This window comes from Nomascus leucogenys, chromosome 14 (genome assembly GCF_006542625.1).
Source record: "Nomascus leucogenys isolate Asia chromosome 14, Asia_NLE_v1, whole genome shotgun sequence".
Classification (NCBI taxonomy): Eukaryota; Metazoa; Chordata; class Mammalia; order Primates; family Hylobatidae; genus Nomascus; species Nomascus leucogenys.
In genome coordinates, this window is record NC_044394.1 from 29,260,123 (window position 1) to 29,269,817 (window position 9,695).

Here is a 9,695-nt window from a genome sequence, read left to right on the forward strand (position 1 = left end):
CCCGCCTCTCCCCGGCGCTCCCGGGAGGCGCGATAAAGGCCGAGGCCGGCCGCGGCCGCCGGAGGAGCAGGAAGGGGCGGCGGAGCGCAGTGAGCGCCGGGTGGCAGCGCCGCCCCCAGCTCCCTCCCGGGCCGGCGCGCCCCTGATTTTCTCCTAAGGACCAGCTGAAAGAAAAGGGGAGACAGAAGGAGACACTCCGGCCCGAGGACCACCACTGCCACTAGTAACGCCCCCTACACACTCTAGAAGTGCTCAGGCGAATGACGAAGCGGCTGGTGACAAAGGCGGCGGCGAGTGCAGCGCGTGCACAGCCCGCGGAGTCGCGCGACCGCAAATATGACAAGCATTTGAGCTATTTGGCAACGTGGGGCCGGTCAGCGGGGCGGGCAGGGTCCCCGCGGGGGGCGAGGGGCAGAGAGCTGGCCCGGGCGCTCGTCTCGCTGCCTGCGGGGTTCCTGGGCGGGGGTTCCTGGGCGGGGGTCCGCTGCGGGACACTCCTCTGAGGTCCGAACGGCAGGATGGGGGCTCCAGCCGTGAGCCGGGGACAGAAAAAGTCCCTTGCCTGCGTGGCCTCAGCCCGACGCGAGAAGTGGGTCACCAAGTCCACGGCACTTTGGGAGCCGGACCGAACGAGTTGCATCCTTCGTGGCCGGCCGGGCCGCGGTGCAGACCCGGCAGGAGGGAAGCCAGGCTAGGAGACGCAGCCAGGTCGGAGGCGCAGTCCTCTGCCCACAAGTTTCACGTTGACAGCCTTTCCCTCCCGTGGAGTAAGCTTATGCTTCGAACTACTTAAATTTACCAGGGAAATTTATACTAGTTGGAAGAGAATGTGTGTATGCCCAAATGGTGAGAATTTCAGAGCACTAGGGAAAAGAGGCCAGATAGATGGTTCCACTGGAAAATTAATGATTATTTAAAAAATTACACGTGCATTCATGTCAAGATGTAAAAAGCAATGCAGGCAGGCACCTTAAAATTTTGGCTGCCACCCCAATCAATATCATTTCAGATCACTTTGGAGTTTAATGGTCCACTATACTAGTTGTATTTAAGGATAATAAAGCTTTAAGACCTAACATAAAGGTGATTGTAAGTCGTTAACATCAAGAGAAATTTAGACTTGTTTAAACTGTTCTGTAATGATTTGTTATCAATCAAATTGATGATCTCATCGAAATTAAACTTGTGCTAAAATGCTGATAGAGGAGACAACGCTTCTTGTTTTATCTTTAAGGACGATGGAAAAGGTTTTTACTGGACCCTCAGTATAATTGAAGTCTTATACAGTATAACCTAGGCCAAAAGCTAATCATTTGTGGATATCTTTGCAAAGTCTCATTATAATGGCGTTCAAAATGAGATATTATGGAAGCTGTGCTCACCGGCCCTCTGCAGGTCTTGCTCAGTTTGCGCCTGAGTGGCATAACATTCAAACATTTTGCTGTGAAGCCAAGATATTTTCATTTCCAGAGTTCTGCAGTTTAGAGAGGACATTAACTACTAACAGTTTCCTAACCACCCACTCACTTATACTTTCAGTGCTCACTTTAAGGAAAAGCCATTGAAATAGAAGCTGCAATAATCTCTTCCTGTGATATCTTTGTAGAGGAGGCTACAGGCATTAGCTCTGTTGAATTTAAAGTGAATTTAAACTGCTATTCGTGAATTTAAACTGTTATTCATGAATTAAAGTAAGCAGGAAGTTAACACTTGCAGAACTTTCGTGACACTTGGATATTTTCTAGCAAATAGATTACACCAAATGCAGTGTTTCTGTATAAAATAACAGGATTTAAGTCAAAGTGACAATTTTGTGTCACTAGGGTAGACAGGATTCTGCTGAAGTCTATAAGGTCTGTATTCTGTACCTGCTCAAACAAAGGTTTGCGCTCTTATGAGACCAGCAACCTGCGTTTTTTGGAGTGAAATGGTTTCCATCTCTTTATACCTCTGAAGGCTGTAACATCTTATCAATGCGCACATTACAAATAGCTCCCACTTCCCCCACTTTTAGAATCTGGCATCTTTGACCAAGAAGTTCAAGTGAGCTGGCAGCTTCAACAGCTGCCAATGTGGTTAACACCAGCTGGTTAACCCTCTCCCTCCCCTTATGCAACCCCCTACCCCAAGGCTGAGTCACACACAGGCCAGGACAGCAATCTCTACCCAGCCCTAGAAATTCAAGTCTATGAGGATAAGGAAAGGCACTTCCCACACTTTTGAAGTCAGCTCCCTTCAGTATGTAATGACATGATTTGAAATATTATTTATTCAATGAAATATTATTTATTTCAAATCATGTCGTTGGATAAGAAGTGCTTAGCGAATATGTGAATTTTGTTCTCACTCTTTGGGAGATTTAAAAGCCCATTTAAGGGCTGGGTGCAGTGGCTCACACCTGTAATCCCAGCAATTTGGGAGGCCTAGACAGAATGATCACTTGAGGCCAGGAGTTTGAGACCATTCTGGCCAACATAGCGACACCCCCATCGCCACAAAAAATGAAAAAATTAGCCCTGCATGGTGATGCATGCCTATAGTCCTAGCTACTAAGGAGGCTGAGGTGGGAGGATTGTTTGAGCCCAGGAGTTCAAGGTTGCAGTGAGCAATGACCATACCACTGCATTCCAATGTAGGTAAGATCTTGTCTCAAAACAAAATCCCATTTAAAATAATCCTACTCTGAGGGCCTCATCCAGAATTTAGAAGGTCTGCCTCTCACTTTCATATAACATAACTTTAGAACAGTTATAAGAAATTAGGCTAGTCATCCACATTTAACTACCAGGAACATATCTGTTTAGGGAGAAAAGAAACATTCCTTTTATAAGTATAGAACTGTGATGGTAAATTTTAAAAATGCTCCTGAGTTTAATTTCAGAGAAGTACTTCTCGGCATCATTTTGTAGTTCTGGGTACTAGTTTACACTTCACTGCTTCTCTTTTGAACGTTTCTGTGCCCTCACATCTTACAGACCAGTACACTAGTGCACTAATTGAAGGCCACTTTTGGCACTTAATTAGCACAAATTAGCACACAAAAACACAAGGGGCAAACTGGATATATAAACTGAGAAACAAAGACTTTACAACAGGTTTTGAACTTAATTTCATTTTTCCTTTGCTTTTATTAAATTTTTATCTTTCAGGTTCCACCTGAAATACCAGTAATGATCATCCATCTATATACCTTGCAAATATTGGTCTTGGTTTTATGGCAAAAAAGATAAATGTTTCAGTTATTAAATGAATTGTATAGAGCCAGCTAGGCTAAATAAGCTTTTCATGGAAAATACGGACGTCCTAACTGTGGACTCATCATTCGGATAACTGAATATTGGAATAAATCTTCAAAATAAAGTTCTGGAAGTCACATCACCTAACTGATTATCAAGGAGTCAACAAAGGATACAATGATTTGGAAAAGTAAATACTCTCACAAAGATGGCACAGGCAGATTCAGTCCTTTTCAGCCACTAACAATTTAAAACAATTCTATCGAAGCAGCAAGTGAACTCCTCTACTTCTGCAAACTTTTCTCCATCTCTTCTTCCACCTGCTTTTGTCATGGTTTTTTTCTGCTCCTCCCTGAAGTCACAATTCATAAAAGCAGAACTACAGCTCCAGTGAAGGCCCCTTTGCAAAGCTTTCCATGTTGTTACGTTGAACTGCTTTGCAACGACTGCTTCTTACCTTCTGAGGGAGGTTTCACTTGTCTGTAAAAGACACACCTTTTTCTCTTTTAAAAATCTGACAATATGTAAATCTAAACCTGAAACACAATCTTCATGGCAATATTTAAAGAAAATGCTTTTAAAACCATTTCCTTTTTTTCTAGCACTTGGGATCAGTCCCTTCTATTACTGGAGAAGATGGCTTCTGTTAGGCATCAGCTTCCTTCCTATTCCATTTTCCACTGAATCTTCAAAAGCCTTGTGCAGTCTATCAAAATGCAAAGAACTTTCTTGGTGACTCTGACAACTCCAGGGTTCCCTCCTGCAGGGACACTACTCCACTAAGACTGGTGGTCACTTCTCAGAAACATCTCCCGTCCCCAGCTCCCTACACAACACACATCACCTCTATGCATCGACTCTGTATTTCTTCCTGTTTATAAGCCATCCATCATTCTTGAGAAGTTCCCACTCTTCTCAAGGCACTGAGCACTTCTAGCTTCCACAGAAACTTTCGATGAATGTTAGAAATTGCACAGACCTTTCTTGCCCCCAGGAACCAGCTTGGTGAGAGGAAAAGTCCTGGACTAGGAGTTTGAAGATCTTGTACACATTAATTACTTAACCTTGATAAATCTATGACTTTTAAGTTTCTTAATTGACTGGTCACAGATTTAGGATCAGCACCAGTTCTGGTCAAAAGAGCATAGGGTTGTTGAGTCAGGTGATTTCAGGGCTGGCTCATCAGCCACAGTGAGCAGGGAGGCCGAATCAGACCCTCTGCAGTGGGCCTGCTTCGACACCTGGCAAAAAAAGGAACTTGGACTCAAAGATTTCAAGAGCCCCTCCCTAGAGCTAAGAGTCTATGAAACAGTGATTACACTGTGAATATCCTCATGGAGGAGTTTTAGGGCTAAAATGAGATAAAATGCTTTGGAAGCTGCTCAGCTTGTCTGGAAGAATATAAAACCGAGTTCATGTCCACATATTTCTAAATGAAAGGACTAGAAATACAAATAATGATAATGTGGTCTCTTCAATATGTTCTTTGAATTATTTTAAGTCCAGAAGATGGACTTGAGCAGTTCTATCCATATTCTTCTAGATTTGTTACCCCTTAGGGTTCAAGTCACCCAGCTGTGAGACTGGGAATACCCCTACCCCCTAAGTTTGTATAGCAGCAGGGCAATTTACAAGGGGCTTTCTTTTTTTTTTTTTTTTTGAGACGGAGTCTTGCTGTTGTTGCCCAGGCTGGAGTGCAATGGCACAATCTCGGCTCACTGCAACCTCTGCCTCCCAGATTCAAGTGATTCTCCTGCCTCAGCCTCCCAAGTAGCTGGGATTACAGGCATACACCACTACACCTGGTTAATTTTGTATTTTTAGTAGAGACGGGGTCGGGGTTTCTCCATGTTGGTCAGGCTGGTCTTGAACTCCCGACTTCAGGTGATCCGCCCGTCTCAGCCTCCCAAAGTGCTGGGATTACAGGCGTGAACCACCGTGCCTGGCCACAAGGTGCTTTCATATGGATCCACTTGTTTGCTCTTCATAATACCTTCCCTGTGCCATAGGCAGGGCAGGTACTACTACCCACACCTCATAAAGGACTAAACAGAGGATCTGAGAAGGACCTACCAATGGAACTCTTTATCAAGCTGACTCCAGGGTCAAAGAAAGGATCTAACATTCACTGAAGCAATCTGTGGAAGCCAGGAGTGCTGAGCGTCTTGAGAAGAGCATACACTCCTCAGAAACAGCAAATGGTGCAGAGCCAGGAAATACAGAGTCAACATGCAGAGACTAACAGGAGGGTAGTGCTGGGCCAGGAACTGGATGCTGCTTAGCTCCATCTCTCTACACAGGTCATGGAATAACAATTCTATTTTTTATACAAAAAACTCCAACCCTGCCTATCCTTAGCCTTGTTAGCACCATATTTTATCCCACATAATTAACAATCCACAACCACCACAACAAAAAAGAAATAAAACTCATCATATCCTCTAGCCCCTCACTCATTTCCAGTAAGGTTTATAACACAGTCATTCTTGTTTACCACCCTGTCTCTAGCCTCTACAGCACTGCCTGACATAGTAGGCATTCAATAAGGATCACTCAATAAGTGGGCCAATGAGGAATGCTGAAGCACTTACACCAGCTTCCTAAACTCAAAAGGTTAATCTTTCCTGCTAAAATTTCTCTCATGAAGTATGTACTGTTAAGAGTTAATTTTAACAGGATCATTACATGGGGAACAGCCTTGCAGATAAACACCAAATTATTGCCAGAATCTCACCATTCTGTACTTTTTAATGAAGATTCTTCTCTGCGTACTTACTTTAAGAATGAAAAGTATCAGTCAAATAACATTTTAAAACAGCAGCATTTGATTTTTAGGTTAAATAAAAAAGACAGATAGGGGTTGAAGAAAACCAAAATATATGCTTAGGCCATCAACTTGAAGATAAATTAAAAAAAAAAAAAAAACGTGTCTACTAAAAATAGCAACAATTAGCCAGGCGTAGTGGCGGGTGCCTGTAATCCCTGCTACTCAGGAGGCTGAGACAAGAGAATCTCTGGAACCCGGGAGGCAGAGGTTGCAGTGAGCTGAGATGGCGCCACTGCACTCCAGCCTGGGCAACAAGAGTTAAACTCTGTCTCAAAAAAAAAAAAAAAAAAAAAAAGACTTATCTATCCAAATTTTCCAATGGCTACCTGAATGGTTCAAATGAGCATTTAACACTGTCACCTTCACACCCTTTTGTTCATGGAATACAAAAATATGACAGTAGTTAAGAATTTTATCTGTTAATTCTGAGGAAAAAATGGCAAAGTGATGACAGGAAAAATTTTTTTTTCAAAGTATTACTCTAATGCTAAATGTTTTTATGTTTTAAAATCAAGCAAATTTATATGATTGGCTAGACTAAATTCTATCTTTTGGTTTACATATTCTTATATCTATTGTAGAAACTATCTAGGATTGAGTAACTTTAAGCCTTATAAGTAAAGAGGACTTTTAAGTATGGTGATTTTTGTAATGTAAATAATATATTTAAACCATTTTTTGAAGTCTCAGCTATAAAAATTCTACTTAGAGAAGTTAAAAAAAAAAATCAAGACTTTAATGTGAATAGGTGCCCAGGAAGTGCCTCCAAGTTTAGGCTATGAGGCATCATTAGGAAATAAACGTGAACAGAGGATACAGTTTAAGTGTAAACACAATATACAACTAAAAATGCATCAGCCCTTTGCCACATGAATTTTTATTAGTTTTCTAGGGCAGAGGTAACACTTGCCAAGACTGTGTAGGCTTTACCTTTTAGTCGCTAATGTAGAATTGTCTTTTAAAGACCTGTTGCCAGAATAAACAAGACGTTTTCAAAATTATCCAACCTGTCTAATACTAGTCTTTTGCTTTAAATTGGAATATATGTGTGTGTGTGTGTATACACACACACACACACACACACACACACACACACACACACACACACACACAATTTAAAATTTATAGCCAGGCATGGTGGTTCATGCCTGTAACCCCAGCACCTTGGGAGGCTGAGGTGGGCAGGTCGCTTGAGGCCAGGAGTTTGAGACCAGCCTGGCAAACATGGCAAAACCCCGTCTCTACTAAAAATACAAAAAAATTAGCTAGGCATGGTGGCACATGCCTGTATTCCCAGCTACTCGGGAGGCTGAGGCATGAGAATTGCTTGAGTCCAGGAGGCAGAGGTTGCAGTGAGCTGAGATCGCAGCACTGCACTCCAGCCTAGGCAACAGAGCTGAATCAAAACAAATTAAAGAATGAATGAAAATAAAATAAAATATATACTTTTTGTTTTCTTTCTCTTTTTTTGTTTTTGTTTTTAGTTTTTAAGTTTTCATATCTAAAATTTCAGAAATGCAGAGTAAAGTCAAGTAGGAAGAAAATAAAGCAAGCAGCTCAGACACCAACACCACATTAGGTACACTTGTGTAAGTAGTCAATTGTTTTTTCAAAAATATACTTTAAATATTGAACAAAAGATTTAATCTTGCTAAGTAATATTTGTTTCAAAGCAGTTTTCTTGGAGAAGTCTTGTTTAGGTTATAGGAAACTCCTTACATGGGCAAAGAAGCTGGCTTTAAGGAGAAAATAATAGTGTGAATGATCTATCTGCAACTTCCCTTTTTAAAAACAGAAGTTGAATCTGTAACACCAAATTTAGAAAGGAGAGTGGATGGCAGCAAATACCCTAAGAATATCATCTGTAGCACAGACGCCCACTGCTGTTCTGTTCTGTTACAATTAAATGTACACTTTACAATCCTGAACTTGCTCAGACAATGCATATATTTAAAGATGATTCATTTAAAAGAAAACATACATCTGAAAGAGTCACAACAAGTCAAAAATCTCACTTAAAAAGTGCCAGATTCCCTCACTATGAGTGCAGAGCTATTCATTTGGCCTCTTTACACAGAGTTCAGCACAATCCAGTACTGGGCTACAGAAAAATCGTTTTTGTGGGACTAATATTGATAATTTCAACATAATTTCTGTTTAGCTTCCTTTAAGAAACTAAAGCCCAAATTACAAAAAGGTAGAAAAAATTTTTAATTAATCCGATACTGATTTTCAATCCATTCTGATTTGTTGCCCCTTTAAAACTGTGAGACATCATGCTTTTAGTTTTAATAACAATTAACAGCAATGAGAATAAAGATTCCAGAATTACTATTTTCTCATTACAGCCAAAAATGAAAAGTGAGAAAACAAACACCTTTCCAAAAGTTCATCAGATGAAAAGATAAAAATTAATGGGGAGCCATACCATTTAATGGAAAATAATACTTAATGCTATATACATGCAGATTCTCCCCCAAACTTATCAACAAATTACATGCAATTTAAATCCCATATTTTCCTTCAGTGGAACTTGGCAAATGAATCCTAAAATTCATCTGAAATAGAAAAGAGCCAAACACAGTTGTAATAAGCTTAAGGAACAAGATGGGGGACATGTCCTATCAGAGCTTATTATAAAGCTCTAGTAATTACAACAGAGTAGAGTTGACATAGGTACAGATAAATAGATCAATGGAACAGAACCATTGAGAGTTCAGAACCACATATATATGGAAGTGTAATACATGACTGAAGTGAAATTACAGATCAGTAAGGAAAGAATTCAATAAGTAGCTCAGGGCTGGGCATGATGGCTCACGCCTATAATCGCAGCACTTCAGGAGGCTGAGGCAGAAGGATTGCTTGAACCCTGCCTGGGCAACATGAAGAGACCCTGTCTCTACAAAAATTTTAAAAATTAGCTGAGCAGGCCGGGCACGGTGGCTCAAGCCTGTAATCCCAGCACTCTGGGAGGCCGAGGCGGGCAGATCATGGGGTCAGGAGTTCGAGACCAGCCTGGCCAACATAGCAAAACCCAATCTCTACTAAACATACAAAAAAAATTAGCCAGGCGTGCTGGCGGGCTCCTGTAATCCCAACTATTTGGGATTACAAGAGGCTGAGGCAGGAGAATCACTTGAACCTGGGAGCCAGAGGTTGCAGTGAGCCAAGATTGCACCACTGCACTCCAGCCTGGGCAACAGAGCGAGACTCCATCTCAAAAAGAAACAGAACAAACAAAACAAAACAAAAAACCAACATTTAGCTGAGCATAGTGGTCCCAGCTTCTCAGGGGGCTGAGGTGGGAGGATCGCTTGAGTCCAGGAGGTCATGGCTGCAGTGAGCTATGTTGGTACCACTGCACTCCAGCCTGGGTGACAGAGCGAGACTGTCTCAAAAAAATTATAAATAAATAGCTCAGGGCCACCTGATTACCTGTATGAAAAATAAATTAGGTGCCTAATATTTACAAAAAAATATATTTCAGGTAGACTAAAATCTAAATAGGTAAAACAAAATTTTTAACTTTTGGGAGAGAATATAATAGATGAAAATATGTTTATGGCTTTAGGATAAGGAAAGTGTGCTGATTATAGTCCATCTGAGATTCATTCTCCACTTGCCTCTGC